General features: G+C 33.8%; 1 protein-coding gene across 3 annotated transcripts in view; it reads right to left on the bottom strand.

The window, feature by feature from the left end:
• LOC120422500 (prohormone-3) overlaps positions 1-19,823 on the bottom strand; it is a 147,348-nt gene that overhangs the window by 15,003 nt on the left and 112,522 nt on the right. The gene's annotated exons all lie outside the window — the stretch shown is intronic.

The raw sequence follows: 19,823 nt of genomic DNA, 5'->3' as shown, positions 1-19,823 counted from the left end.
TTGAGGTTTCAATTAGGGAAAGTGCCAGCGCCTTTTCACAGTTATTTTTCCTTTTTATAGCTACCAATAAACGAATAGCTATCTTCATATTTGACTTTTTGTCATCGATTTTAGGGCTGAATTGTAAGGGTGTGATGAGCCTAAAAACTCCAGCATCCCAAACCAAGTACATTTCCCATATGATTTTTAATGGTTAAGACAATTTTTGGTTGTAATTTTTATTTTATTTTAGAGAGATTTCTCAAAACTTCAATTCCACAACCAAAAAAGTTACTTTCTCCATTCAAAATAAGGGAAGACTTAGGAGAAGCAAATAGTTCACAACGGCATTGCACAAAAAAAGTGTTCATAAAAAAGCGTCCTAATATAATATATCTGACTTTCCTGCAATTGCTGAAAAATTGTTGAAAAATTCCTTTCCCATGATCGGCATGAAAAATCAGGGGGCAATTTTTTTTTTCAAAAAACTTCAAAATTTTAAAGGAAACAGAAGTCTATCCAACTGAAAACAATTTTAAATGCATTTTCCTGCGTTTAAAATTGTATGCCTGGGATCGACCAAAAAAAAAAAAAATAAATTTTTGTGGAATTCCAATGAACAGCACCGCAAAAAGTTTTTTTTTCGGCGAAAAAACAAATCTCTTCAATACTTTGATATTTTGAAAACTAATGATTGCAAAACAACTGGGCAGGTGTCAAACGCATTTTAAAACACTCTACACACTTAGATTTTTTTTTACCGAATTCGGCAGTTGAAAAATCGGTAAAGTTCAGATCAGAAAACCATCTGTCAAAATGAACAAAAGTTTTCTTAAAATCGGTAGGAAAATAGACAATAATGAACTTCCTTACCGAATTTCGGTAAAATTTTACCAAATTCGGTGGTTTTCAGATTACCGAACTGTTCAGCAGTTGAAAATTCTAGTAGGTGGGCGAAAACTATACCCGAGCATGGGTAAATAACAAGGGAAATGCGTAAAAAACCTTTCTCTGGTATCAATACCAAATTTTGGTATTCCTGGACCCTTTAAAATTTGTCTTAAGGATTATGCAAGAGCGAAATTTAAGGTATTGTTTTGATATTGCAAAATTGCAGAATTAGTCAATGGTCGAACACCACATTTTTGTATTCTTTTGGTATTACAGTGTTTTATCAAATTCCTCTGAAATCATGAGAAAATTTTGACCAATTTTGACAAAATTATTAATTTTGCGCTAAAATGATGTCTCAAAGCGAATGCTTTCATTGAAAACCGGAAATTTCAAACTTGATTTCAAACATTTTTGATATACCCCCTAAAGAAATGACTTAAAATTGTAGAAAATTTTCTAAGTCAGGATGCCACATTTTGGTATTATTTTGGTATTAAAGTGTTTTATCAAATTCCTCTGAAACTATGGGAAAATTTTGACCAATTTTGACAAAATAATTAATTTTGCGCTAAAATGATGTCTCAAAGCGAATGCTTTCATTGAAAACCGGAAATTTCAAACTTGATTTTAAACATTTTTGATAAACCCCCTAAAGAAATGACTTGAAATTGTGGAAAATTTTCTAAGTCAGGATGGCACATTTTGGTATTATTTTGGTATTAAAGTGTTTTATCAAATTCCTCTGAAACTATGGGAAAATTTTTATAAATTTTGATGAGATAATTATTTTGCGCTAAAATGACTTGAAACCCAAAAATGTTAAAGCTGATTTTCAAATTTTTTTGATATACCCACTAAGATTTTTTTTAAAAAACGTTGAAATTTCTCTAAGTTGGGATAACCAAATACTTTGAAAAACGAGTTAATCGACAGATTATTGAATTTTGGTGAATTTCAATCCAGTTTGATTTTAATAACACTTATTTTTCAATCTTGTTATTTTTTAGAATCTTCAAGAACTTCAAGCACAGGCCGTTTATCAATGACAAATGCATTCGATGTGGTGAAGAATATCACTAAGAACAACATGGAATCATCAGGTGAGTAGATTTGGCTGTTGCATATGGATCATTTCCGTTTTTTCACTAACTGCACTAAAAATGGTATGAAAATACCAAATTTTGGTATTTCTTGTGCAAATACCAGCGACCAAAATGTGCTCTTGGTTGCCCAGTAATAGATGGTAAAATACCATCAAATCATACCAAAATCATGTATGTGGAAGACCACAGGAATACCAAAATCTGATTTTCTAAGGGCGCGGGAATACCTAAAAATTAAACCATGGCAATACCAAGTTTGGTATTGAAGCAATGTTCAAAAATCCAGAAGACCTCAACTTGGTATTGAAATGGTTTTATTTTGTGGTATTATTTTACCTTTGGAATAACATGGTTTGGTATTGTTGTGCCCTTCCACATACAAGACTTTGGTATGATTTCATGGTATTTCACCATCTATTACTGGGCAACCAAGGGCACATTTTGGTGCCCAAGTAACACCAAAATTTGGTGTTCTCGTGTTATTTACCCCTGCTCGGGTAGCAGGGTTCTCTACTCTCTCTCTCTTTGTCAAATAAGTGCAAAATATATTTTTAAGCAACAATTCTAAAATTTATTGGGCCATGCTAAATGCTCGCATCAAAATATATGTTGTGTATTTGAATATAAAATCGATTTTGAAATTGATATTCGTTGAAAAAAAGCAAAAAGGAGAACATCGTACAACAAAAATTCGGGTATAATTAAGAATTGAAATTGCTTGATGGATAATCCTTGAAACTATGCAAAATCGCTAAACGTACCGTCCAAAAAGTTGCACATGTACACCTCTTCGTTCATATAACATTATCAAGTGCTCATTAATTATTCCGTGCGTCACATCAAAAGGTTATTCCATCATTGATGGGTTGCACCAGCACCCAGTATCAATACAAATGCATTCAATCAATCTTCTGGTAGACCACTAGAGCTGGGTTGGGTCTGCCCATGTGGACAGACAGACCGTCCTCGTTGTACGTACGACATCAACCGCAATGATTAGGACGATGACGCAGTTAAACAAGCATCAGTCAACGAGCAGCAGTAGAGTGTGGTTTGATACCAGAATAGATGCGGTGGAAACTAGTACGATGCAGGTACTAAATTGATGGAAATTGCCGGCGTCGACAGTAAATTACTAATGGCATCATCACCGAGCGGAATCGATACCTGAAGCACCACCAGGGTACCGTTGGAGACGTAATTGGAGCGAATATTGATTGGACTCGTAAAATGTTATACCTTCATGTGATTTGAAATGATGTTGGCAGAGGTAACAATCTTAATGGAGACAAAACACAGTTTTTAATTTGTTGAAATTGAGCGATAGGTCAACTTGCAAACCTATCAAGCATTATGCATCATTTAGGGCCACTTAATTAACCAAAACCCCTTTCCTCATCAATCACTCTCAACTATAGAAAACTGCCATCGTTTGTTTCAATTACCAAAGTGGATGGACAGATTTCTGGGACGGGGGACCACCATCCTTCGATAAAACTTTTATCTCCAACCTCAGCCAGTGTGCCCACAGTCGGGGACCAATTTCAAGCCCTATTGCATTGCTTGGTCTCCGACCTGGAACCGAGAGAGCAGTCTATGTGGCTATCGCTCTTCCAGAGCAAGCTCTAGTGCTCCCCGGATGGCCATAATGGGATCCATCGGATTATCCTGGTGGCAGCAGCAGCATCACTATGAGCTAATCCCACATCAACGTAAGTAAGCGGAGTGTCCTGGAACGTTGAACAACGAGATAACTTTCGCATTTTGATGGGAGAGCCACTTTGGCAACCACTTTCTATGCTGTTCTTTGGTTGACGCGCGACGAGTAAAATTATAAACTTAATGGTGTCGAACGTAGTGAAGTCTTCTCTGAAGTTTAAGTGACCCCTGTCTGGGTTTTTGAGTGGGTCCGTAAAGTGTGATAATTTACTACCATGGTTTGGAGCTTCCAATTTGGTTGTTCAAGTTGCGGGGAGCCCCATAACAAATAACTTCAAAAACTTCACTCATATATTGGACTCCATTTTAAAATAATTAGAAAACCAAAATAAATGTTATCAATTTTACGATTTGTTTTAATGAAATGAGTTTTCAGACATTAAACATAAGGTTGGTATAATTTTATTAAAAATAAATTCGTGATTTTTTATACCAAAGTTCTAACATGATTGATTTAATGTATGGCGACCACGGGTACTATTTCCAGGTCAAAATTTTAAAAATCTGGTCAAGTACCGATAAAAAACTAGAATGCATCTATAAATATGAGAGGGGAAGGAGGTTTTTGGCAATTTCTATATGACAGACTTGATTGTTCAGTCTTGAAAGTATATTCACCGGAAAACTCTTCCAATTTCCCATAAGTTTGCCTTTGACAGCATTTCAATTGGATGTATGGACATTAGGGTGCCCAAAAAAAATGACCCCCTGCTCCACAAGTGGAAAACGATTGTTTGGGTTATTTTAAGCATCTGTGTAAATTTTGAGCGAAATTGGTTAAGATTAACCCATTGATGCTCGAGCCTAAAATTGGTGAAAAAAATGTTTTTCATACAAAAACGACTTTTTTAAAATCGCTATAACTTTTCAGGATCGATTTTACAGCTTTGGCATGTTCTACAAAATTGTAGAACATTAAATTTCTAATAAGAATCTCACTTTTTAGAATATTTGGATGAAAGAAGCGCTCCCTGCAGACAAAGTCGTAAGGGGGTCGTGCATAAACCACGTGGCCTTTTTTTCCAGAATTTTTGACCCCCCCTCCCCCCTCATGGTTTTTCGTGGTTTCACGCCAACCCCCCCCCCCCCCCCTATATGACCACGTGGCTTTTTCCTCCAGGTGAAAAATCTTTTTAATAAAAGCAAAATAAGTATAGATTTCAAAAATGTTTATCCACAAATGGTATACCGTGAGTTGTGGTGACTTTTGTTAAAAAAAACGATATTACTGTTGTTATTTCAACACAATAAAAACATTTCAAATTATATCGAAATAAATAATGTTGGGGAATATTCCTGAATGATTTACAGTAGTTGTTCGGTAACTGGGCTGAGAACGTAGCCCAGTCACCGAATGTTGCTCGTTAACTGGGCTGAACAAAAAATAACGAGGGGACCACCGATGCCTAATATTTTCCAGATGAAATTTAAAAAAAAAGTTACTCAAATTTATTTACAATGCTTACTTTTCATATTTCTTGAATTGTAACTTGAAATTAAACAATAGTTTGAAAAAAGTTTTTTTATTTATTGAATATGATTTTTGCATCCATCAACCCCTCGGTCATTTTGGTTTGTTTTGGTTTTTTGACGTTTGTCTGCTTTTTAACTGGGCTACGGCCCAGTTATCGAGCGCCCAGTTAAAAAGCAGCCCAGTTAAACAACGCCCAGTTACCGAACATCTACTGTACCAACATTTTCCCAGAATATGGCTAGTATAATCACACCGTTCATAAATGCCAATCGTTTTAAAATTAACTCAAAATCACCCTTTAGAGGGGGTGATATTGGGTCAAAAAGAAAACATTTTAATTTGTGTAGGTGCTGTAACACCATTAAAACCAATTTAATAATATATAAAAAAAAAAACAGAAATTCACTTAAAAGCTAAAGCAACTTTTCTTTTAAATTAAGCATGATTGATTCCAATGATTCAGTGTGTCCAAAAAAAGTCGAGCTGTGTAATTTTTATCTCCATACAAGAATCAGAGACAGGGGCAAACATTCAATATTACGACCTTTTGAAATGTTAGTCTTAATTTAATTTTTTTGAAAATATTGATTTCGAAAAGATCGGAAAATTTTACGAAAGTTTTTTTCATAAACATTGAAAATCGCACCATTAGTTGCTGAGATATCGACTTAAGAAAATTATGGGTTGTTTGGGTAAGACTTAGTAAACATCCATTTTTCTGTTTTTAAATCTTTGCATGGCAATATCTCAGCAACAAAGTTCAAAAAAAGCAAAATATAAAGAATTTTCTCAGCATTTCAAAAATATTTTTTTTCAAAATTGGGCAAACATGGGCACTAATTTCTTTAAATAAATAACTGCAACTATTTTTTAAAAAGTTACCTAAAAACAGCTATAACTTATAAACGGCGCACTTTATGAAAATTTCACTTATGTACTTTAAAATTGCAAATTCGATTTTAAATCGAAAAATTAAGTTGAAATTAAGTTCGTTTTTTTTTAATCAGTAATGATTCAAAAATTCATAACTCAAACAAAAATTTTTTGCCCGTTCTGTAAATTTCTGAAAAGATGGCAAACAATAAAATCAAAGAATAAAGACCGGTTTTGTATAGAATTGCTCGGCTGTACAAACAAAAGTTATGTGAAAATAATCGAAAAAATCGATTTCGTGTCTTTGGCAAAGTTGTAGACAACGCGCTAAAAATCATTCTTTTAGTCATGGACATCCAAATTGTTTAAGTCTTACTCTTACTTTAAATTGAATTTGCTATCGACTACGTGTTTTGATGAATTTAAAAAAAAGATTGAGCTAATATTTGGAATGGATTTTACATTTTTTTTTCAGTTGTTTTAATAGGCAATTATCTACGATTTAAGATTTTTGATCCAACTTTTGGTTGCTGAGATATTACCTCAAAAAAAATAAAAAAATATTAAATATAAGTTATTTTTTCAATCTTTTCAATATCTTTGAAGTTATTAACACTGGGACGCCCAACGCATGTCCAATATACACGGATGCCCAAGCCTCCCTAAAACGTTGGGACGGTAACTTCAACTCGCAGGTTTTCGGGCTTGTCTCCGCGGATTTTCGGGCGATTTTTTTTACTAGAGCAAACAAAAGTTGGAACGACGTTTTTGATCGCATAAATTACAGATGTTATCAAATCGAGTTCTGCAAAGTTTAAGGATCATCTAGATGTCCTTATAATTCACTCAAAAAAAATGTCCCGGTTGGTTGAGTTATGCCCGAGAACCAGCGAGTTGAAAATACCGTTCCATCTTTTTTAAGGAGTTTTATTTATGTTGATCTTTAACGGCATTGTATTCAAATTTATTTCACAAATTGATATCGGCATTTGAAAATTAAGTGACTCTTTAAAACTTAAATTAATTTAATGTGTCTATATATTTGAGTGGTTTTATCTCAAATATGAAGTTGAGGGTATAGTATATTTTCTCAGCTTAAAGAAAAACTAATATTTTCAGGAAAGGGCACCTTTGGCCCCTATTTTTTTATCTTTAAATTAATCAAGAAACAAAAACAATGTTTGCTTGAAGCTCGTTTTTTTCTCTAAAAATCTAAAATGTATGCCCATATTTCTCTTTGGCTCAAGAGATAGTCCCTATTAACATAAAAAAAACTCAAAAAAAAAATACCTACAACTTTGCCGATGGATAGTCAACGTGTATTTTATGAAATGTTATGTAATTTAACAATCCGAACTGTGTAATCCATGAAATAAGGAATACATTTTAGACCAAATTATTCATCAATTTTTTTGGTGAATCTTAAAGTATGTATCGTTCGTTTTTTCGTTCCTGGTTATTTTTTAATGATAGACGTTTCACTTGCAAATGAGGTAGTGAAACTGAAATTTTGCGAGATAATCCTGAAATTGGGGTTTTAGTTTCTTTGTACTTAAAAAAATATTGCAAGAGAGAGGAGATACAAGATATCTTGAGTTTGTTTTAAGTGACAAAAGGAAATCTTTCGATAAAGATTCTTCGATCACTTATAGGACCAGCTACGGTAATTAGCTAAGATCTAAGATTTTGAAAATATTTTTTTTTTCGCAGAGAATCATTTTTAGACATTTCATTTGTAATACATATTTAGTCTTTTGCCTTGTTACGAAAATCTTATAAAATTGTCAGCAATATTTATTTTTTAAGCTGTTCGAAAATAGAACTATCGAACACAGCAAAAAATCCGATGGTAAAATCGCATGCAAAAGCATGCACATCACCTTCGTCAAAATAAACACTTAATATTACACACTGCATGTACAATTTTTGCAACACACAAAAAAAAGTTGCAACCGACGGGATTTAAACCCAGCACCAACAGTAAGGACTGGCGCCTTAGCCCACTCGGCCATCAGATCGATGAAAATCTGAAAGGATAAACGCATATATGAGCTTGACATTTCGGTCAAGTAGGTTTCTCATACTGATGGGCTACATATTTCAGAGTGTAAAATCACATAAATTTGCATAAAATAATGCAATATTTATTTTACACCCAGGCCTTTTACACGCAGCTGGATTACTACTTTTTTAGCTGTGAAGACTACATCTACTTTCAATGCAATTTGCAAGCACATTTTTAGCTACAAGCTACCATCAACAAAAAAATGAAATTTTATTTGCATTTTGGTACGCATTTTTCTGGGTATATTAACTTTGGATACTGTCACTTTATTGTTTAACAACTTTTAAACTTTTGTAAGACGTACTTACATGAGTATTAAAAAGTGTTCATTCAATAACAGGCTCAAAGTATTGATATGAATCTGCCGAAATATATAATTAAATATTGAATTGGAAAATATTGTGACATTGAAATATAAGTAATAATTCTAAACACAATAATTGCATGGTTTTAAAGTGTAACAAAAAATGTATGCTTATAAGTAAACTCAAAGTGCGTATTTTTTTTGTTTTTTTTTAAAGAAAAGATTTTTTTTGAAAGGCCACGTGGTCAGCCGTCGACACCCCCCCCTCCCCCCCATGGCTTTTCATGGTTTTTTTAGGTCGGATTTCGGACCCCCTCCCCCCCTAAGGAGACCACGTGGTTTATGCACGACCCCTAAGAACATTGGGTACCGTAAACCGGGGTGACTTTGATAGGATTTCAATTTGTTTTTGGAATATTTTCCAACAGGTAAGGTTTTTCTCAAGATTATTATTTTTAAAACATGTACTGGGGTAGGCCACACAAAGTCCATGCACTATTTTGGAAAAAATGTTTTTTTAATAATGTTTAGAAAAAAAGTTACGTTAAAAATTCTTAGTTTAAATTCCGGGGTGACTTTGATAGTCATAGTTTTTCTTGTTAAAATCATATTTAAGATGTTCAAACTTTATTTGTACGTTAAATGTACCATCACTAAAGTAGCTGATATAGTTTTAAAGAAAAAAAATCAATGTTTATATTTAGTTAACTAAGTTTATAAGCTTTTTAACAAAATACATTTAAATTTTAGGTAAAATTGTTAAAAAGTCGTAATTTTGCCTGATTTTTTTTAAACTCGTTTTGTGTATAAAATTATCGATTTATATTGCATTTTATACTGAATTCGAAGCACGAATCACAAGTTTTCACATTTACATGAAATTTGTTCAACTGAAATTGCCTATAAAAATGGAGATTTTTTTTAAATTGTGTTTCAAAAACATGACACTTTGAGAAGTTTAAAATAATTACTTTCATCAACATTTTCTTAACTATAGTTAACTAACTTTTAAAACTTTTCAAAATTTAATGAAAGGTTCTTCTTGAGGTACTTTGAACACTTCTCTACCGGAGTCAGTATGATTCTAAACAATTCCGTACGTAATTTAATTGTACTCTTCATTTTGCGGAAAAATCTCGAACCTATCAAAGTCACCCCGGCTATCAAAGTCACCCCATTTTACGGTATTTCATACATTTGTCCGATTTTCCCATACAAACTTCAGTCTCGAGTAAATTGGGTAAATTTTGACCGATTTTGCTCATATTTGGCCTAGAGTCCTAAAAAAGCTCAAGGAACAATAATCAGCTAGTGGAGCGAGGTTTTTTTTTTAAAAAGTCCCATATTCTGGGCACCCTAATGGACATACAGATATAAGCTTAATTATATTGCTCATAACTGAAAATAGAAAAAAAAATTCAGTGTAATTAGTTTGATGGTAGAAACTTTAATAGTATAAAAGCTTACGTAAACATTAAAACGAGTCAAATTGAAAAGCTGTCAAAGGCAAACTTTTGGGAATTGGACGAGCTTTCCGGTGAAAATATTTTCAAGACTGATAAATCATGTCTGTCATATAGAAATTCCAAAAACCCCCCAAAAAAACTATTTTTTCAACATTTTTACTTTTAAAACCGCTGTTACTTCACAAGGATTGGACTAAGGACGATGGTCAATATCGAGACTTTTATGTAAAATTGTTTGGAGAATCGATTCTCACTATTGGAATTTGAAAATCCTGCATCCTGCATTTTTCGTGGGTCTTTTTGTAGCATCTTAGGCTATCTCCTCAAAAATTTCGAGCGAAAAAAAAAATCGTGACATCACCGTAACATTTAACTTTTAAACTTAAAAATAAAAATAATTCATAGAAGTGGCGTGTATTTTTATTTCAGTGTATTTTTTCAGAAATCCTGTCCAATTTCCTACAAGTTTGCCTTTGATCACTATTTGATACGATGCAACGGCTTCGAGATACAGTAATTTTTTAATAACGAAATACAACAATATTTGAATAACGTACGCCCTTCTCAAATGTTATTTTCGAGTGCAACTGGCTCCATATACACAAAAATTGCTTACACTGAAAAAAAAAATAAAAGTACCAAATTCCTTTATTCTAGGAATTTTGGCTCCTTTCCTTATTAAGTAATCCAAAAAACCCGATTACTAAATAAGGAAAAGAGGCAAAATTCCTAGAATAAAGGAATTTGGTACTATTTTTTTTATGTCGGTGTATACAATGGTGTATGTATATCTGGTACAAAAGTACCAGAAAAAGTCGTGATTTGGCTGGAATTTCTCTTTAATCAAAAAGTTGTGCAAAATTGACCGAAAATAAAAAAATCAGTCAAAATTAGGAACAGAAAATGGTTTGTCTTTATTCTGGCGGACACTTGAAAAATCTGGCATTCCCAGATTTATCTGGCAACCTGGCAACCCTGCCGACACCATTTTATTTTACTCACGATCAATTTGAGCTTTATCCATCATAATTTTCCGGGAACCGTGTGTAGGGGTAAGCGTGATTGCCTCTCACCCAGTCGGCCTGGGTTCGATCCCAGACGGTCCCGGTGGCATTTTTCGAGACGAGATTTGTCTGATCACGCCTTCCGTCGAACAGGGAAGTAAATGTTGGCTCCGGAATAACCTAAAAAAAAGGTTAGATCGTTAGCTCAGTCCAGGTGCAGGAGTCGTCTCCCTGGGTCCTGTCTCGGTGGAGTCGCTAGTAGGCAGTTGGACTAACAATCCAAAGGTCGTCAGTTCGAATCCCGGGGAGGATGGAAGCTAACTGGAAAAAGAGGTTTGGAATTGCCTCAACAATCAAGCCTTCGAACACCTAGTTTCGAGTAGGAATCTCGCAATCGAGAACGCCAAGGCAATGCTGTAGAGCGAATAATTTGATTTTTTGATTTTCAATCATAATTTATAATTATTCAAATTTCCAAATCATCAAATCAATTGAAAACTCCCTTCCAAGATACAAATTTTTGAATACTCTCATGCCAAAATTGTATCGAGAATTGTCAAGCAAGTCAAAGGTTTTTTAGCGTTTATCTTCTGTTTTTAAAAAAAGAATGTGTTCTAGCAGAGAGTTGCTCTGCTGTTGAACAATATTTTTATGAGCCGCGATTGCAACCCCCAGCTTGACCCCCAAAAACTTTTCATTAAAGTTGTAACTTTATGCTCTGCCAGGGTACAAACAAAAACAAGTCAAAAGTCACAAAAACAGGCAAAACACTCTCGAAATGGGCCAGCGGACAGTTTTATTCGCGAGGCATTTGTTGGGTGGTTTTATGGGGGTGCCTACTCAAGCTTTTGAAATGGCGTAGAAAAGCTGAAGGAGGAGGTCCATTTTGAAAGTCCAATTTTGGGAATCGTTTTTGATACCCTCCTGGCCCTGGTGGAGGAGGCAAAATTTGATGGCTTCCTTAGAGGCTGCTGCCGCCGAGTAAACAACTTGGAAGTGGTAATTGCATTTTATGTCTCGGCAGCAGAAGTGGAAAATTTGCGGGATAAAGGCTTCTTGTAAAAATGAGTGGACGTTGATTGGTGTAACGGAACGGATTGTGCTTTTGGTGGGGTAGATTAAGCTAGGCGTATTGTTTAAATGTTCAAAAATATCATAAAGTTATTTACTCTAAACATGCTTTGAAATTAAGTTTGTTGGAGATGCGTTTTGTTTTACAAATAATCAGATTTGTTTTAATTGTAATTTAAAATACATATTTATCTTTTCCAAGCATCAGTTACAAACCGAGAGTTGTGTCAACATTATGCTTCCTGCAAATGTCACCCAACCATTGTTCCCCCTGTCTAGATCTGCACTTCCCGTGGAGGGAGAAAGTGAAACCACAAAAAAGGACAACAAGAAATAACAGTCAAACCAAACCATGACACAGCGTCGAAAATTGTTCCAATTTTTTACTCTGTTGCCTCCGACGACTTTTTTTGCACAGAGAACAAAATCGAGAGCGTTTGCATTTTTATTTCCTTCCACCACGCTAATGGAAAACCATGTCAGTGTCGGGTGCAAGCTTGTAAGCTTAACCGACAAAAAAAAAAAAGAATGACTGAAAAAAAGTATGGAAGGTCAGTCGGGAAATTTATGCATAAACTTGTTTGTTCTGACATTGCATTTCATGACGGGTTATTTCTCTTCTTGCAGTGTGCAGTGAATGTGAAAATATGTTTTTTTTTCTCGGAAAAAATGCGTTTTGCCTTCCTCACCTTACTGAGGAAAGGCTATAAAATCACTCGAAAAATGAACTTCTTAATTCGACCTCGTAGACCTACCTTCACGTATACCTATCGACTCAGAATCAAATTCTGAGCAAATGTCTGTGCGTGTGTATGTCTGTAAGTCCGTGCACCGAAAAAAATGCACTCGATTATCTCCGGACTGGCTGAACCGATTTGGGCCGTTCTGGTCTCATTCGATCCGTCTTAGGGTCCCACAAGACCTATATTAACTATTTTGAAGTTTTGTTAAGTATTTCAAAAGTTATGCTAAAAAAACGATTCTGGCTAAAGTTTGAAAGATTGTAAAAAGGGTGGTTTTTGTAAGAAAACCCGTCTGATCATACATTTTTAGAAAGGTATTTCAAAGGCCTTTCTAATGAGCCCAAAAAATTGAAGATCTGATAGCCCTATCAAAAGTTATGAGCACTTAAGTGTCATTTGTACACATTTCAGAGGCCGGATCTCAAATATTTTGATGAAAAGGTTGTCCGGATCTAGCATGCGACTCGTCGTTAGTTGGATAATTGAAAGACCTTTCTAATGAGCCCAAAACATTGAAGATCTGATAACCCTATCAAAAGTTATGAGCACTTAAGTGTTTTTTATACACTTTTTTGAGGCCGGATCTCAAATATTTTGATGAAAAGGTTGTCCGGATCTAGCATGCGACTCGTTGTTAGTTGGATAATTAAAAGACCTTTCTAATGAGCCCAAAACATTGAAGATCTGATAACCATATCAAAAGTTATGAGCACTTTTGTGTTATTTATGCACTTTTTGGAAGCCGGATTTCACATATTTCATTTAAAATGATGTCCGGGTACCCATCGTTAGTTAGATTATTGAAAGACCTTTCAACTGAACCTAAAATCTCAAAGATCTGATAACCATATCAAAAGTTATGAGCACTTAGGTGTTATTTATACAATTTTTGGAGGCTCAGATCTTAAATATTTCGATGAAAATGATAACCGGATCCATCATGAGCCCCTTAGTTATTTGGATATTTTAACTCACCAAAAAGATCGTGTTATTTTGTGTCTCATTATTCTACAATTTAATTAAAATAAAGCAAATGTTGTTGAAAATCTTTATTATGCATTAACCTTAACCTGATAAAAAGTTGTAATTTAACAGGCTCTCGTCACAAATAAACAATCAATTGTACATTAAAACTTTCTTCACATAATTGCTCAAAATCAAATTTTTCACAAAATAACCACAAAGCAATTACTTTGTCCAAGTAAAATTCATTCTCCTAATGGCAAATTCCTTTCACGATCCGGAACAACCTGGTGTTTTTTTCCGGAAATATTGCTGATCGATTCTAAAACTCCAGATGCCGACGAAGTCTTCACTCTAGCTCCAGCGTATTGTCACTGGGTTACATCTCTTCAGTGCGGATTGCACCAGGGCCTTCCGGATACCGTATTCCTGAAGGCGACCGCGGACGGTGTTTCCCGGATCCTGCAGGGATTTGCATTTCTGAAACTAAAGAGAAACGATTTTTTTAGATCGAAATGCCACCAACAAACACCTACACATACCTCTGGTCGAACTCTGCTCCGTGGTTCTGCACGCAAAACGGACATTAGGTATAAATTCCTAATTTTTAGGTATAATCGAACCTGACTGCAATAAGGTATTTTATTACTAATCGGCTATTAGTAATAAAATTACTAATAGCGTTTTAGTACGAGAATTCCTATATTTTAGGTATAATTGTAGAACCAAAATACCTTAATTTTAGGTATTTTCTGGAAAAGTGAGGGAACCAAAATTACTAATATTTAGGTATAATCCAAGATGGCGGACCATGGTTATTCCTTATTTCTAGGTATATATACCTAAATTTGAGGTATTTTCTGGAAAACTGAGGGATCCAAAATTACTGACATTCAGGTATAATCCAAGATGGCGGACCATTATTATTCCTAATTTTTAGGAATAAATACCTAAATTTGAGGTATTTTCAGAAAAAGTGAGGGATCCAAAATTACTAATATTTAGGTATAATCCAAGATGGCGGACCATGATTATTCCTTATTTCTAGGTATAAATACCTAAATTTGAGGTATTTTCTGGAAAAGTGAGGGATCCAAAATTACTGATATTCAGGTATAATCCAAGATGGCGGACCATTATTATTCCTAATTTTTAGGAATAAATACCTAAATTTGAGGTATTTTCAGAAAAAGTGAGGGATCCAAAATTACTAATATTTAGGTATAATCCAAGATGGCGGACTATGATTATTCCTTATTTCTAGGTATATATACCTAAATTTGAGGTATTTTCTGGAAAACTGAGGGATCCAAAATTACTGACATTCAGGTATAATCCAAGATGGCGGACCATGGTTATTCCTTATTTCTAGGTATATATACCTAAATTTGAGGAATTTTCTGGAAAACTGAGGGATCCAAAATTACTGACATTCAGGTATAATCCAAGATGGCGGACCATTATTATTCCTAATTTTTAGGAATAAATACCTAAATTTGAGGTATTTTCTGGAAAACTGAGGGATCCAAAATTACTGACATTCAGGTATAATCCAAGATGGCGGACCATGATTATTCCTTATTTCTAGGTATAAATACCTAAATTTAAGGTATTTTCTGGAAAAGTGAGGGATCCAAAATTACTGATATTCAGGTATAATCCAAGATGGCGGACCATGATTATTCCTTATTTCTAGGTATAAATACCTAAATTTGAGGTATTTTCTGGAAAAGTGAGGGATCCAAAATTACTGATAATCAGGTATAATCAAAGATGGCGGACCATGATTATTCCTTATTTCTAGGCATAAATACCTAAATTTGAGGTATTTTCTAGAAAAGTGAGGGATCGAAAATTACTTATACTTAAGAATAATCAAAGATCAAATTAGGTATTATCCAAGAGATATGCAGGCAGAAGAAAACAATGGTTTATATCTCGGTTTATATAATATTAATATTTTTATTTATATCAAACACAACTATTTCATAAATGTTCTCACCTAAAAATAAATATTAAAATTTAAATTATCTTTTTTATATATATATATTTTTTTATGTTTTAATTTTTTAATCGTTAAATATTTTAGTATTTTAATATTTTAATAGTTTAATACTTAAATATTTAAATATTTAAATATTTAATATATTTAAATATTTTAATATTTTAATATTTTAATATTTTAATATTTTAATATTTTAATATTTTATTATTTTAAAATTTTAATATTTTAATATTTTAATATTTTAATATTTTAATATTTTAATATTTTAAAATTTTAATATTTTAATATTTTAATATTTTAATATTTTAATATTTTAATATTTTAATATTTTAATATTTTAATATTTTAATATTTTAATATTTTTATATTTTAATATTTTAATATTTTTATATTTTAATATTTTAATATTTTAATATTTTAATATTTTAATATTTTAATATTTTAATATTTTAATATTTTAATATTTTAATATTTTAATATTTTAATATTTTAATATTTTGATATTTTAATATTTTGATATTTCAATATTTTAATTTTTATATTAGGTATTTTCCAAGAGCTATGCAGGCAGAAGAAAAACAAAATTTTAAATGATATTAATATTTTTTTACATAAAACACAACTTTTGCATAAATGTACTTACCTTAAATGAATATTTAATGATTTGAATATTTTAACATTCTAATTTTGTATAATATTATATAATATGTTTGTTCTTTAATATTTCAATTTTTATTTATTTTAAATATCTTTTATTATTTTAATATTTTAATATTTTTACAACTTCAACATTTTAATCTTTAAATATTTGGAATTGTAGAATATAAGATTTTTTGGAGTTTTATAATGTTTGGAATTAGAGATTTTTAAAATTTTCTCTCTCTCCCCTCTCTTTCTATTTTCTCGCTCTTCCTGTTCCCTGCTATCTCTTCCTCTCAATTCAACTTTTTCTCTTTCTCTCCTACCCTCTCTCCCTTTCTTTCTCTCCCATATTTTCTCACCTCTCTCTTTCCCACTTTCTCTTTGCCTCTCCTACTCTCTCTCCCTCTCCTACTATCTCTCCATCTCCTACTCTCTCTCCAACTATATCTCTTATATCTCTCTTTCTTCATCTTTGCCCCTCTCACTCCCACTTTCTCTCTCTCTTACTTTCTATCTCTCTCTTCCTCTACCCTCACCCTATCTCTCTCCCACATTTTCTGTCCCTCTTCCCCTCCAACATTCTTTCACAAACTCCACCTTTCTCTCCCTTTCCCACTTTCTCTCTCCCTTTCCCATTTTCGCTCTCTTTCACTCCCTCTTCTCTCCCACTTTTTCTCTCCCTCTCCTCTTCTCTCTCCCACTTTCTCTTTCTTTCTCTTCCTTTACCCCCACCCCTCTCACACACACACACATATACACACACAACACACACACACACGAACACTTTCACAAACGCATACATACACACACCCGCAACGTCCAACCTAATCACAAAAAGATAAAAATTGGTTCGTCAAACTCAAACTCGATACAATTTTTTATTCGCACAATCGCCACGGTCGCACAATCCCCACGGTTGGGGACCGTTTATACTTCCCCTTTCCAGCTCTTCCGCAAACATCCGTCCTCCAGAGCACGAGAGGGAAGAGGCGGCTTTTTTAATCTCGCCGGGAGTTGAAGGTTCCGTCCTGCTCCTCCTCTTCCACAAGCACGCGAGCCACACTTCCTCTAATGAGAATGCTCCGGGTTCCGTTCTCCTTGCAGAACCGGAGAACCACTTTTTTTCCTGCACAAAACTTACCTTGCCAAAGTTCCGAAGTTTTCAGCAGCACTGCGGAACACCAACTCACAGCCACGAAATTATTTTGTTTTGACTTGTCAAAACGTGAATCGCAATTTTAGAACTAAAAAAAATACTAAAATTTAGGATTTTTTAAGAAGTACTTCAGTGTTCTAAAAAAATCCTAAATTTTAGGAAGAAAAAAATACTAATTTTTAGGTATAATTTGACAAGCTAGAACATAAGTTCAAAAAATACTAAAAATTAGGAATTTATACCTAATGTCCGTTTTGCGTGTGGCAAATTCCAGGATTTTTCGTTTGAACTTGTAACATTTTAGTGCACTTGCAAGTTGCAAATATAAATTTTTAGGTGACACCCCCTGATGACACATCAACAACAAAACAGTTTGGATCATATTTCCAATACGTTCCCTTTCCGCTCGTTCCTGCATGCACTTTGTGGATCGTATTTTTTACACTGAGATAAAAAGAACACTTCTTGGACAACAAAATATACTATATCTATTTGTACCCATTATTGGGTAACTATTGAGTTACGCGTGTTACGTAATAAAATAATAATTAAGGGAGCGAACAGATGTTTTGTCAGAAAGAAAATTAATAAAATAGTAGTAAATTAACAAATATTGAAGAAAAATTGGTGCGCATTGCTTTTATTTTCATGGTTGCTTGTGAACACAAACCACACGCTTTAGTCGGTATTCTCGGTTTGGCATTCGATCACAATATTTACCTTTGATGATAGCAGTGGCTGTGTGTCAACCCATTTGCCCACGGCAATATAACACCGCTACTATTGTAAAAGTGGGTTAATAATATTATTTTGTTCGGATTAGTTGACGATTAGCCGATTCTTAAATTAAGAGCAGTAAAGATCTCAGATATTATGGTAAAATGTTGTCCGGTTCTATCACGTGACCCTTCGATGGATAGATAATCCTTCTCGATGAACCTGAAAATTCTAGATATTGCTCTCTTTATCAAAACTTATGAGTAAAGTAAAACATAAGAGATCACTAAACGGCGGACGATGCTATTTAGATGAATAATTCATCTAAATTATTTATTTTATAAATATGAGGAAGGCACCAACTACCTAAAGGTGGATTAAAAAATGTTTTTACCGGTGAAGTTACCTGGAATTCAATAGAGTTCATTTACATTTAGATGGAATTGTTTTGTGAATTTTGTTTATGTTGGGGCTTTGTTTGAATATTTTTTTAAAGTTTCAATTTCGACTGTTATTTTTTCTTTGTTTTGAGATCGCTACTCCAAAAGCATCTCTCAACATATAATACGATGGGTCACTCAACATTCACATCAACATCATAAATTGATTCATATAATGGTAGCTTCTTGACATCACAGAGTGCAGCATACAAAGTGAGCCATCCATACTGGATTATTATGGGCTGGGACCCCCCGATCCAATGCAAATGCTTTCTCTCTCTCTCACTGCTTTTAGGGTGGTGGGTGGGAGCTAATCCCGAACCCTGTTTTGAGGGTGGAGATCATACGACAAGCAATAGAGTGGGAGGTCATAAAATATGTACCAGCTTTTATCCAAAGGTAAATAAATACTGGTGAGTGCTTCTTCCACTGTTAAGCATTGAGCAGGTTGGCGTAAAGGCCGAGTTCTTAGGACTTTGTAGGAGTAGTGTGGATTTGTTGCGATGGAAAATTTGGCAAAGGTCATATCGTCGCCGTCGTGCTAACTTGTCGCACGTGCATTTTGGGCCAAATTAAGTTAAGAAAGCCATTTTGTGCAGCTTACAATGCCTCACCTTTTGACCTTCACAGATCCCCAAAATTCGATTTCAATCCTGAGATATTCAATAAAAACCGAAATACTCCGTGCATTGTTGTCGCTCTTCATATGAAAGAAGTTTCAATCTTGTCGTGCTATCTTGTCACTCCTTGAAAATTGATGTAAGTGTGACAATTGGCCAAAGGGATTTCAGGTCAGAACGCGTTTGACGCACGTACAAGTTAGACTACCGTAAACATTTGTAATTATAACTCGGGACTCCAGCAACCAACTTCAACCAAACTTCGAGACAATGTACAGAATGGTCAGCCAAACAAAACGTGTTTGTTATTGTTTACATTGCGTGCTCTAGTTTCCGTTTATTCAAGGTCAAACATTAAAACGCGTTTTTCTCGGAACGTCGAAATGGCGGGTGCGACAAGATAGCACGACGACGTCGATATGCATTAGTCCTTTTATAAGTCATTTGGAAAATATGACAAAACAAAAGTACTGACGTAATTAATTATTGTTATTTTTGGAATTATTAAGGATACCTTACTACTGAATCACTTTAATGAAAGATGTTGTATGAGTAAATTCAAAATTAAATATGTTTTTGATATGT

Source organism: Culex pipiens, chromosome 2 (genome assembly GCF_016801865.2).
Source record: "Culex pipiens pallens isolate TS chromosome 2, TS_CPP_V2, whole genome shotgun sequence".
Taxonomy (NCBI): Eukaryota; Metazoa; Arthropoda; class Insecta; order Diptera; family Culicidae; genus Culex; species Culex pipiens.
This window is presented reverse-complemented; position numbering and strand designations above follow the sequence as displayed.